General features: G+C 41.7%; 1 long non-coding RNA gene across 1 annotated transcript in view; it reads right to left on the minus strand.

Annotated features, from left to right (window-relative positions):
* Positions 1–19,016, minus strand: part of LOC147757543 (uncharacterized) — a 34,923-nt gene extending 15,907 nt beyond the window's left edge. The window contains exons 1-5 of the long non-coding RNA XR_015320537.1: positions 18,450–19,016; positions 17,184–17,343; positions 15,356–15,956; positions 11,379–12,988; positions 985–1,132 (exon numbers count right to left, since the gene is read on the minus strand). This is a non-coding gene — a long non-coding RNA (uncharacterized LOC147757543). The remainder of the gene's footprint in view (positions 1–984; positions 1,133–11,378; positions 12,989–15,355; positions 15,957–17,183; positions 17,344–18,449) is intronic.
* Positions 19,017–20,174: the final 1,158 nt, after the last annotated feature.

Genomic DNA, 20,174 nt, shown 5'->3' on the forward strand with positions numbered 1-20,174 from the left:
AAAAAAAAAAAAAAGAAAAACGCGGCCAGCAGCTGCGATGGCGAAAAAAAAAAAAAGGGAATGTTCTGTTGTTTTTTTCTGGTGATTTTTTTGCATCCTCTCGGCATCGATCTACCGGGTATTCTCGCTATCGCTGCCGCTGATGTCGTCGCACTATTGCCGCGGTGGTAGGGTTTCGTGACAACGCCGGTGGCCGCGGCATCAGCAATGGCGTCTTGATAAACGTTTTTTTAGAAATTCCTCCCCAACAAGTCATTCGTAGAAAATATTACGAATTCCAAACGCCGCGCTTCGAAACGCCGTTTCGGCAGCACCAGCCGCTCCAACAACGCCAATAGAAATAGGAACAAAAAGCCAGCGTTAAACTCGCTAACATCGACCGATGTCGCCATCGGCGCTCTGAGGTTCCACGAGCTTCAACCCCTCTGCGGAAAGTTAAAGAAGAAACGGCCAGCAACATTTTTTGATGTTGAGCGGTCGATGCTGCCGAGGCCACAGCAGCCGATAACGACGACACCAACAACAGCTACGGCAGCACTGGTATCTCATTCTGTTTTGCTCTACAATCCGTTGTTGTTTCATTGTCGATCTTGTTGGCACCATTGTTGCTGGCTTCAAGCGAAGCGGAGCGGTAGCTTCAGTCGGTGCCTACGAAATCTACGTTTCGAACAGGCAGTGTCTGCCACCGCAAGGTGCTCCTTGCCTTCTTGGCGCTATCCAGGGCATAGGATAGGCCCAGTTGCTGAACAGCTCTCCGAACGTAAACACAGAAGAGCGTGTCTTTAAAGGCGCTTCTTGTACTCAGCTTAGCTTTCCATATGGCATGCTTTGATTTGCCGTTCATTTTCACCATTTGCACAACCCGTGACGAAATCCGCGCATAAACCTGTCTACTTGTACCCAACAGAGCGGTAAATACTGTATCTTGTAGCGTCGCAGCGGTACCAGCAACCTCAGCCGTAATCAGATTATTATTACACGTACCTATAGGCCGTTGTAGTTGCGAACTGATTCATCCTAGTCGCTGGTTCTTTTCCGTTGTGACGTGACTGTCATTACAGCTGCCATTGACGCCGACGCTTACGTAATTCATATGCTTTGGGGGTATTCCGTGACGTTCTGTGCTACAAATCTGTGCGGGAAAAAAAGAAATAGTACTTCTCGTAAAATGTCAAATGATTTTCAATAGATTACGATGTAGGCAATGATGCAATAATTAGTCACTGTTAACTAGAGTAAGGTTTTCGCTTTTCAACGCAAAAAGGAAGATTAAGAAAAAAACTCCGCCATACAATGACGATTGCTTTGAATCGCTTAGACACTTCAGATACGCTGACAATCGCAAACCTGACGCCAATGCTGTTCCTTTCGCGTACGGTAGGATTAAGTTGCATAGTTCTCTGACGCGGCATTCGTATTCAACGTAGGATAGCGTTTTGCTGCATTTGTTTTTTTTTTCAGAAAGTGACAGAAACGTGTTTGTGTCAACTTCGTATTATATGAATCTGCTTACTCTTTATTTCCCTTCTGGACGTGAGTGGAAACGAACAGATATTTGTGAGGGTGCCTGGGAGCCGACGTTCAAAATAAATCAGTCATTTTATCAGGGCGGCTATGTTATTTATTTACGTGTTGCTGGGATACGATTGTGTGACGATTTGATACGTGCTAACGATCTTTTTCCACCTAAGCTACACTACGGGCAACAGCAACCTAGCATTATCTACGACATAAATGTATGCCCATGTCAAAGAAGATCTAAGAACTTGACATATATAACAGTAACCGCTTTAGGCGGCTGGATGATCCGTTTGGTGGGCTCTTGCGGACTTCAGATCATTTTGCCACTACGAACATGGATAGTTCCGAGCTGGGGGTGCATATCGTCTGGGTGTATGTTCAGGGGGGTACCAATCGTTTTCCTATAGCTGCATGGCTTCTTTACGACGATACTAATGTCACCCAAAAACGGCAATGCGTTACGTTTCCTTTTGATATCTCGATGGAGACGTTCCTGACAAAGTATTTTATGCAATGTAACTGCTATTTTTTCAGACAAAGTCCTGGCCCGAAAGAGCTTACCAATCTGTTGACAAAAGTGTCTGTTTTAAAGTCATAAAATACTTTTTAGTGACACGATAGCTGTATATCGAAATATATATATATATATATATATATATATATGAGTTATTTAAATGGGTTATATACGATTGATTAAAGAATGGAACACTACATAGTGTTCCATTCGACACTCCCAGGCTCAAAAAAGGCTGAAATAATCCAAAGCTCGTTTTTAACAAATAGCTGGTGTGAATCGGCCTTCTGTCTTGTTGAGAAGCGTGTAACCTTACATTTGCGGCGTTGTGTACGCGAAACTGATCTCTAGCTTTGCCATTATTTACAGGACATTTTAACGAAGTTCCATTCAGTCTGTTCTATCTCCGTTATTCTCACTAATTGACGTCATGGTCCAGGACACGACCACGATACCGCGTGAATAATTTGTGGGCGGCCGATTCTAACAACCCATGGAACGTTTTCATTTCTTTTTGGATGCACTACCGCTGAGACTAGGTAGTCATGTGTAGGGAGTTCATGTCTGCTGTTCGAATTGAGACCTTTCCATCTTAGCTATAACAAGGAGACAGAATTTCATTTGTACCCATTAGTTTATAAGTGACCCATATTTATCGTACGAATTTCCGTTTGAACGTTGTCCAATTTAGCTGAAACACCCTTTGCGGCTAGATGTAGTTGCACCGCAATTTAGCATGCAAGAGCAAACGGCCAACGCAACCGCTACTCGGTAGATTCCCGCCTTGTACCTAACAGGGTACTGCTATGTGCAAAGCCTGCTCACCGTCTAGTAACACAGTTTGGCTAGTTATGTACAATACTTATTCTGTAATATTTTGAAAACTAGTTATTTTGAATGGTTTTCAACAATGCGCTTTGCTTTTGCCCTTACTGTCCACTGAGGGTGACGGCCAGTTTATTCAACAACAGACACTTCACCAAACAGAACAATAGGGGCCCTATTTCTATCGCACATGTAGAAAGATGCTTATGAAAGCCAATGAAATTCTTACACATGATGTTTCGCTTAAGTACTCCTTCTGCTCGTCCCATTCTCCAACTAATCCTCAGTTTTACCGGAGCATCGACATCGTGAATTTCAGTTTCAAGAACCGAAAGGTATTCTCATATATCGAATCAGTGGCTGTTCATACGACACCCCCCGTTCACCACCGCAACCCCAAACGCCTTATCCTTTTCGCAAAAATGTCCAACGATGGTGGCTGGCTTAACTTGTGTACTAGTTTTACTGCGAACAGTGTTAACACAGCTCGTTTAAGCTCAATGAACCGCTGTAAACTAAAGGCGGCCGTAGTGATTATAGTTTGACGTACCTACAAGATCTAGGCAAAGCTTCAGCCCGTGTCGATATCTTTCTTCGTTTTCTTTTAATTGTGTTTGGCCTTGCTACGCTTAAATCCTAGCCGGATAAACAAGAGCACTCTGTTATCCGAAAAAACAACCAATGGTAGAAAGATCAGCTAGGTCAGACTGACTTGCGTTGTCTGTGCCTATTTTATCATTGACCGATGCCGTGGTCACTGGCGTCTTCTCGCAATCGCCATACGAAAACAACTGACGGAACGAAGCAATTTACATCATCACTTGAGTTTTCATTTTTGAGGCATAAGTGTATGTGATTTATTAAGGAACTACGCATAAATTAAAAATAAGACATTTTTGAATTCTAGTTATTAATGTTTTTTTTTTTTTTAATTCAATATTCATATATCTATTGATGTTAGTAGCATTGCAGAGCATAGAAAGGCTCGTAGGGATGACTCTGAGTCAACAACAGTCTATTAGGTAAACGCATCTGTGGCTGTAGTCGTTTTTGGGATTGATGTATCCAGAGATTGCGGCGCTAATCGAAAGTAAATGCTTCTCAGTGTAGAATTCTCAACGTAAAAGTCTTTCTGGCACTTGTATTTACCTCTTAACTATACGGCGTTTCTATCGCCTATTGAGTTATTGTTCAATATGCCTAAATTCTCTGCGTAGGTTTCTGACGTACTGTTTAATAAATTTTATAGAATTGTAATAATTCAGGTGGATAGAAAAGGGAAAATCCTGATTCTTATTACTGACTGACATTCGGTACGAAATTCTATTGCTATTTCTGGAACTTGTGTAATGACCCTTGAGTGAAGGGTAATTAGCGACCGTCACGCTGGAACGTTCCGGCCATCTATAGCGTGTTTCAACGCTCTCCTGTCTTAAGTGCTGCAAAGAGAAACAAAGTAACCCTTTAGCTTTTCGTTAAAATATTGTCTTTACAGCTGTCGCTCAGCTGCATTGAATGGCTACGTCTTGACCTACAAGACAAAGCCTTTCAAGCCATTCAAATATATAGTTAATCCTGGTCTTAGGGGAAGAGCCAAACGCATAGATAGTCAAGCCTTGTACTGCAACAATGCAAACAAGATACGCTGCGCATCAAAATGAGCGAGACTCCTTTCCTCTTTATTGTAATGTTGTTTTCTTAGCGTTGTTTTCCTTATGCGTCTCTTCCTCTAACCTTTCCAGGTTTTATAGCGTAATGCCATTAACGATTATATACATATATCCATGTAAGGGTGATGAAATGAAATAATCCAATTAGTGCTTTTGTTAGCCGGCCTCTTAGAAAATATAACAGTTTTAGGGGAAAAAAAATATACTGCTCCGCCGACCCGGAGGCAAAGTTCGACGAATAATTGCAATTATGTTTTCAGTAGCCATTACTACTGTTGCCACAAGGAACTGCAGGCATCTTTCTGCCGCGAGCTTAGGCTGAGCTGTCAAGCATGCCGTTGTCCACATTGGACATAGCAACAGAAAGACGGGCCAGAACTTAACAACAAAGATAGACTAGAAAATCTATTATATTTACTGTGCAGCATCACCTGTTGAGGTGATTGCCTTTTGAACGAGCTTCTTTTACTCGAAGAAGAGCGTGACCGAGCGATCGTGAAAATCGGCTTCGCTGAATTTATTACATGACGATGTTACACTCCATGACAATGTATGTGAGTGCTTTAGCAGGCGAGCAAGCGGCAAGTCGCAAAAAACGACGCTGGTAGAACTGGTGGCGCCAGCTAGTGGAGGAGAGCAACACTTCGCGTGCCTGTCGTAAAGCGGTAAGGCAGGCGGTTTTCCGTAGATCCGCATACAAATATATTTCCCTTATTACATACGTATAGATGATGTATACTGTCACACAGATATACCGCTAGGGTAAGCTTAGTGCGAAAAGCTATTGTTGATTTAATTTTTAGGTTTTTGCGTGAGAAACAAATTAGAGCACTAAAAAGCGATATCTTCTCAATGAGTAAGTGAGTAGCAGTACTTCGAACCTTAACGAGATCAGGTTTTATATATTTAACTCTCTTTGCTATTTTCTGGTCAAACCATTAGTTATTTTCACCTATTATTTAATCTATAATAAGCGTAATAAATTTTACTGAATTTAATTTTAAGGATCACAGCACCTTAAAGTGACTTACATAGTACAGACAACGACAGGACTCAATCACTCGTATTCTGAAACATATGATATTTGCTCTAGTTCTAACCAAATAGACTACAAATGCTGTTATGTTTTTTTTTTTTGGAATTTAATTTCCCTGATACATATACGGGATATATGCGGGATTGCACTGACCTCACGACAATTGTTTATATACATTTGTCTTATAAGCTTTTTGTAGTGTCTGAAAGGTGCGCATGAAAGCTTTAATTCAACATGCTTTTAGGACACCATAAATTTTTACAATAGGTCTCGCATTCGATTCGTATCCATTTTCGCTGGGATGTTTCTTAAAAGCCTTGTAGATTTCGTTACCAGGTTGAGACTCAGCTTCCAAGTTATCGGAATTGCGAGTGCCAGTATTGAAATTGACAACTCAGCATATACATTCAAAAAGTTGACAATTTAAACCTTTTATTTGCTCACCCACAAAACACTACGCAATCTATTTATTGTTATTAGATTTATACCTCGATATTTGTCGTGGCTAACTTATGTTGCCGCGTTTTAAATTGACCTTCGTTCGCATCGTTTTGTGTCGTTCCCGCGTCCATCTTAGCCGAGTATATTTGTAATTTTTTAATTGTGTAAATTTGAATAAGCTCGTGCACACAGTATCATCGAAGCAGGTGCCGCCGTTGCGTAAACTTCATACCGTTTTGAGTTCAGTCATTCGAGTACCATGTAATACGACTTCTGTGCAGTCCGTTGGGTGAAGTGTGTTCGGCCGGAGGCATCCACCTGCGACGCCTGAAGTTCACGGGAATCCGATTGTCTCACCCGACTGGCACGGCAAAACTATCGCGGATGTCGCGAACAAGGCGATCATTTGCTCTGAAGTTCAGCTTCTAATGGTATCGACGCTGGTAGGAAAAAATGGCATTGCGTGAGCCGATAGCTCATTCAGCGAAACAACTTTTAGCCGTAGCCGATTATTTCTCACACAAGTACGAGCCAGCGCCAATAGCGGCGCTCACCAAGATGGTGGATAGGCGTGCATTAGTCGCGCGTATGTCCTAATACACCCGCACTGCACCTACAACGCTATGTTTGTAGTTGTTATATTGCTTCTGTCTCTACTATTGCTATAATTTTTTATTAAAGCACTGCGTCACTGCTACTGTAGTGCGACGCCGGAGTCTCGAAGAATCATAGACAAAGCTAGCGCCGATAATTGTTTTTCTTCTATTTGTGCACGCCGTTGCCATCACCTAACGTTGCCGCCGCCATTGCCGAATCGTCATCAAACTCGCGGTCATTATGATGATCACCATGAACCTGCGCCCCCTTCAGGTAAGCTGTGTATCTTCATGGTTAAGCATGTGTCTGTGTATGTTTTTGTGGTCTGATGTAGATCGGACGCGTGGCTTCGCGCAGTTAGGGATTTACTTAACACGTGATTAAGCTTTTTAAATATAGTTTAATTTTTTGAGGAGTTTTTGATTATAGTCGGAGCAACCATGAGCTTGTCAGTAAGATTCTGCCAGACAAAACTCGTGCTCCTCCCTTGGATTTGGCCTTTGGCGCCGATGCCATCAACATCACTAGCGTCGTCAGCACGTCTGACTTGTGCACCCGCTACCTTAACAGTTAAAACGACCCCTGAAAGTTCGCCAAACGCTGCTGTCACACGAGACGAATGATCGTACCGCCTAACGAACGAAGAATAAACAGGAAAACAAAAGACCATAGGCAACGCCCATTTAAAAAAGCTGAAATGCAACTTAGATAATTATAGAAACCGCTGAGAAAGGAGAGGCCGCTAATATATCCGTTATGTCAGATGAGCGGGGCTGATAGAGCCTCAATAGGGAACAAAGATCGCATCCGTTGATGCTGCCACTTGGATAGCACACGTGTGTTTGCCCGAACGTGTACGTCGTCCTTCTGTCTTTAGCCGGATAAAACAAATATTGTAGTTAGGCTTACATCAACAACACAAAGTATCGGTATGTAGCGTTTTTGTCCACTTTCCAACAATAGATACGCAGCTATTAGCAGCCACTTTACGCCTCTTTTATTGAGGACCCAGTTTAAACAATGTGTCCCCTACATATTAAAACGCTGTTTTTTTATCTCACTTAGTAAAACTTCGGCATTGGTCTCAAATAGCCTTACCACTATCAATACCAATAGGGTGCAATTCAATCACGACTGGCTCTCTACCTCGGTCCTTTGTAAATAAAAGACAATGTGTATTGCAATAAACGCATTGGAGCATGCTGGACTTACATGCAATAGATTCTGTTATAAATGCTTCCGAGTTTTGTCAAAAACAGATCAGAACCATCATAACTTTCGTTATTGGTGGAATTTTTTTGGAAAAAAGACAGGCTGCTGCCGGGGCGGCGACAGAAGCTTTTGAACACACCTAAGTATGGACAACGCAAGACTCTCGACGGGATTTCTCGAAGCACGCGCTTTGAAACTGTATCGAAAACAGTGAAGACGAGATATATAAGCACAAATGAGTTCTTCACGCACGAAGTCCGGCGCAGATGTCAACACGTATACTATATGCTAGAGTGGGTTTGCATTACTGTTACCAGCAAAAAATGTGCGTCGAGCATATTGTCGTTATAGAGGAAACATGGAGCAGCCTGCCCCACATATCGGAAAAAGATCCTCTAACCAGTGGCTACTAACACAAAAAAAGTGTCCTTATTCTCGTGGTATGAGTTCGTGTGATTCCGATTTTCCCGACTATTAAAGAGGACATTTTTCCCAAAGACGAGGTTATATAGTATAATTATGTAAATTGCAAGTATACAGCTGTCGAAAACCCAAAGCGTTGACTTCAATGTGAAGCAATAAAGGACAGCACGTCCAAATGACTTTCCGAGTTTTTCATCCGGTACTGCCTACGTTGAGCGTGCTTCTGGCGGTTGGCCTCGTCTAGGAGCAGAAGCAAAGTGTGACCATGCCCGGTTTTAAACTTATACCACGTATGCCTAAAGGAAGCACATCTTGCGTGTACTAACATGCTATTATTCTGTCTTATACCGTTCAAACGTTACTCAAGTTCAGCTTGGACCAACTCAATAGCTTCAGACATGCCTATATACAATGAGTGTTAGATAATCCATTAAATGGGGAAATAAAACAAACTATTTTAGATTTTATGAATTAAGCTGCCTTTACAAAAAATAATATTATGAAAATAGCAGTAGAACTAACCTTTACTCTGAGCGAGCGAGTGATCGTACGCAGACAAAGCCTTCAATTTAACCTGTCAGCGTGCTCCGAATCGACTCAACTCTTTGTCGTTTTGTTCCCAGTAGCAAATTAAAATTAGCTTTTATCACCGCTTACTGAAAATACCCTCCCAAAACATTGAATCTGAATTGTTGCCCTATTTTTTCTTTTAAATAACTGCTTTAATGCGAGTAGATTCCTCCCTGCTTTTGATAAGTATGATATGGCTCTTCATTGTGTTCGTCAAAGATCTCATCTGTGATGGAAAATCTGAAGTCTATTTGAAGACCTTATCATAATCTTTCGATCCTCGTTTCCTAAAGTCTATCAAGTTTTTCCTTAGAATGACCTCTATATAGCTTTACCTCTTTTTCGACAACTAGCCGTAAAAAGTATCTGTATTAGTTGTGCATTTATTCGGATTTGGGTGGTCAAACACAGATCAACAGGATATTAGCTTAGTCTCCTGCAATCAATTTGCGTTAAAATGAAAACGTCGACGTCTTCTTGCACACTATTTGTCTTAGCGTATAATAAACTATTTTATCGTCGAAGGTTCGCCGAAGGCGACTTATTTTGTTCCACCCCTTGTAATCATAAAATATTATTATTATTATTGCCCTGTCACTACTACATTATTGTTACTTTAAATAACGTTCGTTTCTAAATAAGACGAAGCCTCCTTTTTCTTTCTCGAGTTTTGCGCCTTTCCTCTGTATTTTACGCACTCCTCTGATTTACTGTGGTCACTATCACAAATGTGGCCAGTCAGCTTTTGACAAGAACAAGCAAAACCACAACTTCGGCAAGACTAGCAAAACTTTTATAATAAAAGCCACCCCACCGGCGGGACCGTCATCATCATCAGCTACCAACAATCACCAAAAAAATAATAATTAAAACAATAGCAACAGTCAACAGCAGCAATAGGTGCAACAGCAGATAGAACGAAGGGTCCACCGTAGTCAACCACGGCGGTGGGTCTCTATCGCGAATCCATGTCGCAAGCTGACTCTCGCATGTCTTACAAGTCTCTGACAACGAAACTACCACGACCAGGCGCAACGGTGACGTCAACGGTAACAGAAGGCGCAAAAAGCGCGTTGTTCGAAAGATGGTGAAGATAACGGGTTGATCGCTAACATAAACGTATCAACGGTGGTCGGCGGAGCCGAGAGTAGAGCAGCATCTTTTTGCTGCCTCAACGTAAACATTTATGCTTTTTTTGTGTTAGATAGCTAGCCAATCGTTGTGTTGTTGCCGTACAATTATGGCTAGGGCGTTTCGTGCTATCGGCTCAACAACGAAATACTTAAAATTCAACACAAGATGTTCGCAACATGCGATCTTGGAGCTAAAAGGTAAAACAGAAAGAGGATGGCAAATGGACGACCTAACGTTGTATAGACTATTCTAGTGGTTGCTAAAAGACGCTGGTAAAGACGCCAGCTTTCGCGACCCACGTTGTTCCTTCGTCGTGCTGTTGGTCCGCCATATATGTCTGCTTCTTAAGTGAAACGTAACATACCATAAATAGATCCCTGATTGCCAAGTGGTTAATTGAATAGCCGGTGTAACGACTCGCCTCGTCAACATAACGAAGGGCAATTTTCCGGAGTCGTGAAAGTAAGAGTAGTGACGGCAGTTGTAAAGGTACAAGTTAAAGAAGTTCTCAAACGAGGAGTGACATGGCCAGAATAACACGTGTGTAAGTAATAAAAAAAAAAAAAAGTTAAACTGTTGCATAATAACAGGCGGTCAGGTATATTACTCGCTCGTCGTTGTGGGTCTAATATAAGGGTCTAATAATGCCGGAGTAATAATTAATGCTTTTTTTCTCTGTTCCTATTATCCATCATTGTGGTGTTCGTTTCAGTAGATGAAAATAGCTTACAGGGCTTTCTACTTACGTTCATGCAAATTTTTTTTTATGGACGTCGTCACATGACTCTTGACTCGAACGTCTTTGCCAGTTTAGAGATTCATCTAATTATTAATTTAAAAAAGAACTACGATATTCGTAAATTAACCTATTTCAACGTCGAAATACCGTATCTATCATTATACTTCCACGCTGCATAGAGTATTTTGTACTGAATGGTAAACATTTTATTCTATAATTAGGATAATAGAAAAAAGAAAACATTCAACGTCGCCTGTATCGGCTGTTGACAATTATTACTTAACTTTCTGAATCATGAACATGCGCTTTTTCGACAGCATCTGTAACAATCTATCATCATCAAGCGATTGTCACTCCTAAGCCAGCAGCGTGAAGGTAACCTTTGGTTTAACGAAATTTATCGGTTTATGCTTGACCCCCTGATGTTTGTTGATCATTTGGTTAGGGCCGCTATATACATGACTTTATCCAGAACTCTTTTTGCCTTTGCATAAACAGAAAAATCTACTCTATAGTCTTCCTTTTGTTAAATGTCCAAAACGGTAATCTACGTTTAGCTATTGGAAAGCCACGTACTGTATGGTGGGCCAATTAATGTATGATGGACGTCCGATCGACAGACAAAAAACTTTCGGCTCTAGTTCACATTAAATGATCGTTTAGCGGTGTAGTTATCTCTGCGCACGGAACACTAACCTTGATCGCAACTGGTGGAAGATGGAGGACAGGGAAAAAGATTTGCCGCCGCCGCCGACACCACGACGACCCCAACAGGCCCGACAATGAGCACACATAATAATATCGTCGTTATTGTCAAATTACCATGATGAAATGAACAGAAAGGATGTTTATTTCTTATCTCGGTTTAGACCAGATTCTTGTTTAGCAAGCGGCACGTCGAAGCATACCTGATAACGACTGTTAAACAATTAGCAAGCGGCAGAAAATGCATTAGTAGGTGCTTGACGAACATGTCAAATTTTACCTTAACAAGTCAGCAAGCTTTCAGAGAAAAACTTCTATGACAACGGTTGGCTAGAATAGAGGAGGGAAACTTTGAGATAGAGGCCGGCAACAGATGCTCCCTTTAACAATTACCAGCGGGCCGATATCATGCTTGAATAGAATTCTAACGACATTTAGATGGTTCATGAATGCGTAGGATGCTCTTGTGGCAATGATTCCCGCGAGTGCAAACTAGACGCCGTAAGCTGCTTGAGCGCTCCGACCCTTTCGGAAGCGGCCACGTCCACCGCTGTAACCAGATAACAATGTGCGAACAATTCAACACAGTGAAATGAAAAAAGACTGGAAAATATATAATGTATAACAATGACGACACATGAAGCATATCACCAAGCGAAGGACTGAAGGTCTCCACGAAAATAAAACGGTACGACGGATTAGATTCTGCCATACTTAGCGCTCTGTATCTATTAATACAGACACCTTAAGCCATTGCACAATAGACCGGCTTCCATAAATACGCGACGAATAATACAAACAACAATAGTTCCAACGTTCTCATGCTATACCTACTTGTTTACATATCAATCTGGGGATCTTAACTGGGGAAATTCTTGCTCCCGACCACAGACATGATAAATGGACAATGGAGGGCACTATACATTATCGTACTCAAGCTACACATGAATAGACGCCGTTACAGACGTTCCCTCGACGGGTGAACAGCCACTTGAATTAAATTGGCAAAACTCCTCAGGCCGAGACACGTAACTTGTCCCGCTTTTTGATATAGCAGGACCGCTCAATTGGCTAACAGCCGGTCGTGACCACACTCGAACCTTTGCCTATGCGTGTATTATTAAACATTTTAGACTATTGAGTAGAGAAGGAACTTTTCATACACCGTAATGATTATATGTACAGGCAACTAACTAATCGAGTGCTTAAGCAGATCGCTTGTATGGGCCAACAGCTGCTTAAAAACCACGGCTCAATAACAGGCTCATTGTAGCAACACCGTTCTATACATGCCATTAATGTAAAGGGAGTAATACTAAGATGCCGTAATAATGAATGCGTCGTGAACTACAGGCCGCATTGGGTACTTTGTAGATGTCGAAATACAAATAGGCCTATTTAGATCATGTTATTTGTAATAAATTCGTATTTAACCTAGCAATGAATCATTTCCCTTGCCTCCGAAGTAATTATATCGGTTTGTACGAGGGGTTGTTGTTCTTCCAGCTCGGGTGACATAGAAAGAGAAGGACAGTCCGTTCGAAAGGTGTATACAGCCAAAGCAAGCAGGTTAACGAGAGCACCTCAGCGACACGTTCGCTCTGTCAACGATCAAAAACAAAATAACATCGGGTTAGTCGCACCTGCAGTCCAACCTCAGAATATCTGCAATAAAAACGCTAGTAGCCTGGATAGCCATGTCAGGGAACACCAACAAGGCTGCAAGTCATTGGGCCAGACAGTTCAAACCGTGACAAATGGCAATGCGTCCATGGGCAAAGATGTTTTACCATAGGCTAGATGATTTATGTATAATATTGCTTTTCTATTCGAACATTTTAGCTACTTATCATCATCATCCAGATTGTAATTTATCCTACGAGTCTATTCGTTCCTTCGCAATGTCCACGCGCCCGCTTTGAAAAATGTGAAAATTCGACTTTAGGCCGACCTAATTTATTTTTTAAGCAAACCGCTGCGATTCATAATAACGTAGTAAAGTAACATACAAAACCTATCAGCCTTTCTGTGTGTCTGTGCGACGGAGTGTCCACTGGAGGAAAGAAAATTAAACGAACCACGAAGTAATTTCTTAAAAAATAAAATTCCAAAATTCTGGCGCTGACTCACATACGTCCATAGTTAAAGACACCTATTGTATTCGCTACCCTTGTTACTCTAATATTTGCACGTAATGTCACTATCGTGATTAGAACCGCACGTATATTTAACGTTAAAAAACAACCAACCAGATCCTAATTGCCTAAATATCTCCACAGACATTTAACAAGTAAATACCTCGATGTGTGGAGGAGGGAAGGAGGACATTTCTCATTCTGAGTACCCTTGAGGGATCCCGCAAGAAGTACATTTTCAGCGGTCGTACAGAAAGATTACACACACACACATTTTGAACTTGCTGAAAATATCGTCCGTTTACGTGGAATTGCTCCCATGATAAATGTGACTTGAGTTGGTCGCCGCTGAGAGGCACAACGCACTATCCTTAGAATAAGGACAACCTTTTTCCACATCGGGTTTTTTCTGCTATGTTGAACCGATGTGACATTTGAACTATTTCTACCAAAAATACTATCACCCGATCGAAGCAAGCAACACGTTCAACTTCTTACTTTCGGGGATGATAAATTTTTTGTATGAATATATACATATATATATATATAGAAAAAGCAGTGTCTATGAACGTATATTTAACCATGTATGTAAGTTAGTATTTACTTAGCAACGCATGCTTTTTCCACGACATAGCATGTCGTCGCGTGCGTCTCAGCCGTTTCAAGCTGACTCAAATCATATTATGGTAGTAATACCATACATTATGACGCATGCATGCAAAACTCACCGCTATCCATAGTACATCTGTCCACATGATAATAATCTGGTCACTAAAAATAGGTGGCATAGATAGACAAAGGGAGGAAATGCCATTTGTATGTATAATCGATTTGTGTTTCAATCGTCGATTTTAAATCGTGCTGCGCGGCGAGTCCAGCAAGACCAATCGAATCTGTCGACCTCTTGGAAGCTCCTCAACGCCCAGCTAAACCTAATATAACAAGCGTAACCTGTAACCAACCTGCGAGAAAGGAAAAAAGGACCTGAATCGAGCGGTGGTTGGTACGGCAGCGCCTGGTCCCGGGCGCATCGACTTCAAATGCGAATTCTGAGTAGCTTCAAGCTGCGTCAACCGGACACGGTCAATTTGTTGTACGGAGGAATAAGCTGATTTTTTCTACTTATGCTTCATTAGCTCTAGCCTGACTAGAAACAATACCACAGCAGAAACATACACTCCCCATGACAAGCTAATGGGTACGTAAATATTTTTCACACTGCTTCTTTATTTCTAACTTCATTTATATTTATTTGTCGCTATATCGCTGTGTCTATAGTTGTTATTTAAGCTGATATTTGTTGGAAGTCGTTAAATTGATGCGGCGTACGTACGTGCCGCAAGACTTCTGTTACCGTTTTCGAATGTTTAATTGAAAAGCTTGCTTTATTTGAATGTCAGCCATGACAAAAGTATTTATTTCTGATTTGTGACAATTTCGTAAGGTGTTCCAATTAGTGCTATGGATCCCAATTGATATTCTATGCGCGTAACACTTTTGCCAGCCCCGATAGCGGATAATATTGAATGTATAATGAAATATATTCGTGACCAATTCTATTTCAGTTATCCCGAGGGTCATTCTGGGGACAATAATCAAAATCATAAACATAAAAAATAATAAACAAAAATCACTGTTAGGTGTGCAGATTTTTCTTAATGTTGTTTAAACCATATTAAGTTTTCTAAACTTTTGCACCGTATCAACTACCGCTTTAACGATAATGTTGTGATATTTAGTAAGTAAAAGTTCATCACGGCGCCCTTCTCAAAAATTGCCATATCGTCTAACCGAAGTTTAACAGATTTAAGACTTTATACAAGATTTACATACGGCAGACAGCAGACCTTTGCTACCAGCTTTGATGCGACTAGCAACCGTAAGACGCCACTAAAAAGCTTCAGACGCTTCACAGATAAAAAAAAATTCGATCGCCTACAGCCGCCGTTGCCGGTACCCTAAATGCTCCCTTCAGTCTTGTAAGATCTTTCTTCTGTCACGCTCAAGACTCAGTCCACTTTGATTCTGCTTGCCTCAGCCTGATAGTGGTTATTGGGACTTCTCTCGTACCTTCGCTTTTAATTCATTCTTTTTTGTTTTTGCTGTGGCCGAGCCTCGAGGGACTCATCTCGCGCCGTTATGATACTGAGCGGTAAGTCGTAACTGGCAAAACTTGATATTGTTCATTTACACGGTGTCTTAGGAGAAAAAGCCACACGAGAATTTTCAGGGAGCTTGTAGTCTCTTGTCGGTAACACTATCAACGGGCGCTCCAGCCGTGACTGTTGCTATTTTCACTGCGTTCGGTTCGCTCTGTCTCGCTGAACTCGTGCAAGCACTGCAATAACAAGCCTTGGACGTCCTGCTTTGCCGAGCACGATAGGAACTATCTCCGGTATTATCTCCCGAGTCCGTGTTCCTTCGCCACTCCGTCCTTAAGTAGTTGATATGGTTACAGAATTTTTATATCAGTACAGAAACTTGCGAGTAATTGTGCATCGTACATAACACAATGCGTTATATTACGGTTTCGGCTACAGAACCTCACAGATACCGCAGGACACCATTGCTACCGTTATTACTAGCGTTGTATTAACATATGTTAATAATGAATTTGCTTAAAAAATGCCACCTATCTGTCGTTGCAATCCTATTTTTAACGGATTCAGAGGGATGTTCGACAGGCTCCAGTTTGGAACTAGTTGCAACTATTATCGTGATTCGTCTACCTACATGGCAGGTTTTGTTGTTGTCCAAACACAAATATAGAAGCGAAGCTTAGTGAGTAAAAATCGTCTGCTAACAGAAGCAACGCGTTCGCTCCTCTGATTCGCAAATGAGACGATTTGAAATAGTCAGCTCACCGTTACGTTCGAAATAGTAAAGTTGAATATTACATTTATTTAGCTGCTTTGTGGGATAGATTGCTTTGCCATTTGTTATGGCCGTTAGTGTGATTTTTGCTCTTCTTTGATGTTCCTGTCCTTATGGTACACATTAGTGTTTTCACTACGTGGTGGCCTCAGTCATTGCAAAAAACATACAGAAATTTTAAGCGAACCACTTTCTATTCGCTTCCATTATTCAAAATTACCGCTACGTATGTGCGTTCACAAATGCTGCTCCGACATTGCGCCATCTACGACGACTTTAATCGTCCCTGTGTCTTAGACGAATGACCTACACTACAGCGGGGAAAAAAGTTAGGATAAAATGGCTCCTTTTTAATCGAGTTTAGGTTCGTTCTACAGGTGACGCCTTTCCGCCAACGTGACGCCGAGTTACTCGTTTAATGAGAACAGGCAAATAGGGGTGGATTTATTCGTTACCGTAGAGTTCAGATCATCAATCGGGCTAGCTCGCTTCCTACTTCGTCCTCACAGAGCCAAGGGCAAGCAAAAAGACACGAATAATTTTTTTGGCCTGACCCTGATCTGCGTGCATACGGGTGCATAAACAAGAAATCAACTCTAATGGCTGAAATATTATGTGTACTACTCTGGTTTTCCAGATGTACAGAATCGTTTATGAATGGTGAAAATGTTTCTGTTTGGAAAATGACAATTTCTAATGGTAAGTTCCATAATAGACAGCTGTGAAATCATCGATCTGGCTGCTCTCAAAGCAGAACTGCATAAAGGAAGAGTCAACAGGTACCAACCAATATTTGAAAACGTTGATGCTGGAGTTGTCGCCAATTGCCGTTCAACTATGTTCACAGACGTAAATTTTACTTATTGCGCCTTTCGACCAATAAGATCAACTGGAAAAATACTTTCGCCATAGCGTGCGTCTACGCTGTGCCGTAAACCGATCACTTTCTGAAAATTCATTGTATTAACAAAGAGTTCAGTAACGTCTAAATGTAGTCAGATCATTGTTGCTCCTTTCCAGCAACACGCAAATACTGTGCACTACCCAAAAGCCCGTATGAGGGTATTATTATCGCTTCTAGACACAGCCATTTTTGCCAGCCAAAACAGAATCGAAGTACTAATAAGATCACCTCTCGTTTGCTCATTATACTGAGTCCGGTAGGCGTAATTACGTCAATCGTTCTAAAAATATTATTTTCATATTAATGTCGTCATCAGCTTGTCAGTATTCCACAGCACGACATAAACAGAGACCGAGGTCATACGGAGTCCTAGCTTTGGCTGGCCGTACCCTCTCGCACGTGTTCGTAGCGTTGCTTATAACGCCGCAGGTGACCCAACGACCGCTAGAACGGTCAATGTATTGTAGAGGTGTGGAAAATAAATGTACTCTTTCTGACTGCTTCTGAAGGCAAACCGTGTTAGCAATCGGAGGCAAAGAATGGCCACTAACACTTTTCAAAAATGGCTGGAAGCACTTGAACAGACAGCTAGAGCAAGTGCTGTGTGGTGAGCGTTGTGCTCCTAAAAAAATAGAAGAGCAGGAAGCTTTTAAATTCGTCTCGAAAAAAATAAGAGTCAATGAGATTTTCAACTAGAAGCAGCAAATCGACTAAGAACTACTCCTGAAAAATAGGTCACTTTAGGACAATTCATCATCTCGCTCGTCGTGAGGTGCTCACGAAACACTGTACAATGAGTTGACACTGAACGCGGATTTCTACTAACTAACTCTATGGTGTGTTGTTAACGAAGCCGTCTGAAGTTTTTTTATCGATATTTAATCTGGTTCGTTAGCACATATCAACTGCGGGACGATCGTAAACCTTTGGCGGAATGACAAGGACGAAAATGACTTTTGTGAGAGGAAAAAAGCTTACCTTCTAATCTACACGAATGAATAAACAACAGGGTATGCAGGCATCGTGTCGGCATAACTAATGCTTCAAATAATCTGTTTTCTACCCGCCTCTCGTCAGTAAACAAACATGGGTGACCAAAAAAACCTGTCAAAAGTCCGTACTCTCTCTGTATATTACGTAACAACTTACTGATTTCCATTAAACACATTCCGTTTCTGCTGAGCTGATTCAAATGTCGGATAAGACTGATGAAGACGACGACACTATTTGACAGTGTTGCAAAGTGGCGTCCGGCCACCTGATTTCTAGTGACTTTCATCGTCAGCCCGTCTTCAGATTACCGACATTTCACACGACCTGCGAGAAAATCGACAAACTACACGTAATTACGCTGCTATAGAGTGTTGAACTTCGTTGATTGGTTCCGTTGGTAATAATGACACTGACGAATCAAAAACCTACTAAATAATTGAGCGTACGTTTTCGTTGCTGGGAAGAATCATCGAACGTTTGTAGCCTGTGTGTAGCCAACGAAGCATCAGTATCTACAGTAGTTTCGTACCTCTCTGTCAGCCAAAATCAAACAACAATCCCTGCCGTAGTTTTTCGCCAGTACATGATGAGCGCAACAGCAATACAAAGTATCTACACACGAACGTTATGCACTGTTACGACGACCGTTCAATGTACAACAATGATGCAACAAGAGTTCTATAAGTAACAACGCGCGAATTTTACGCCAGAGTTGACAACGAAACCGCCGACGACCCTAGAGAGACAGAACTAGAGATAACGACAGCGACTGTGTCAACGGGGAAATGCCTCCCCTCAGGGAGGTAGCTACAACGTTCTCGGAACAAAAACAAAACGTGGGATCTGACACAAAACGCTACGGAGACAGAACTTTACATAGTCCGCAATGTGGAAGCATCATGAAACAATTATGCGAGTATGTGTGGTTCTATAATGTTGGTCGAAAGCAAGGGTAGTACAAAAAAAAAACGTTAAATGTCTCTATTAGAAATATCAAGACAAAAACAAGTATATGTAGCGATCGAAACAACAAGGGTCTGTGCTATTCACTGCCAACCTCACCATCATTACACATCGACATTATCGATAACACAGGACTAGTTAACGTACATATATGTTTGTGTTAATGATTTTTCATATTATTAATATCGCTATAACCCTTTCTATCATTCTCGGCCTTCGCTACTTGCATCATAAACGATATCCATAGCGCTGCTGATGCCCCTCCCTCCTTATTTGTTACGTGTCATGTATACGCTACAACCCCCCGACAATTCGAAGCGGCTACCGTCGTCGCAGGGCCGATTTGTACCCACTAACCTGTGTTCATTGCGAGTTGACCGACAAGGTAAGCCGGCGAACAAACGAAAAATGAAATCGTCGCAGGCACCGCCCCCCTCCTTGTGTAAACGTGTCACCTCTGGGTGGCCAAGGGAAGACTTGTAGCGTAGACGCTATGAAAGAAATTTCTGTGTGCTCATGCACAAAGTGCACGTCTGGTAGCACGAACAAACATATTTTTTTTCGACTCGGTGTCGCTGGCCTCACTTAGCGTTCTCCTTTCGACTCTCTTACCTGACCATTGCCGTCAAAAAGAAAACTCGTGACAGATCAGATCCTTGATATATATAGTTCATTAACAGACATAAAAAAGCAATGGGGCGATGGACAGAGAAGCGAAACCGAAGTGGGTTTAGCAATACCCGGCAAGTAGTCAGCACTTCTTAGTAAGTGTTAGACGTTAACGATGAAACTGACTTTAACACCCGTTCAGCAGATGGCTCTCGCAGTTAATCTATAATACAATCAAACGAGTAATAATAGCAAAAGTCTAGGCGGCAACTTCTTCGAAGGATCATTTGCTGGACATCGTTTCACTGT

This window comes from Varroa destructor, unplaced genomic scaffold (genome assembly GCF_002443255.2).
Source record: "Varroa destructor unplaced genomic scaffold, Vdes_3.0 BEIS01000002.1, whole genome shotgun sequence".
NCBI classification, from domain to species: Eukaryota; Metazoa; Arthropoda; class Arachnida; order Mesostigmata; family Varroidae; genus Varroa; species Varroa destructor.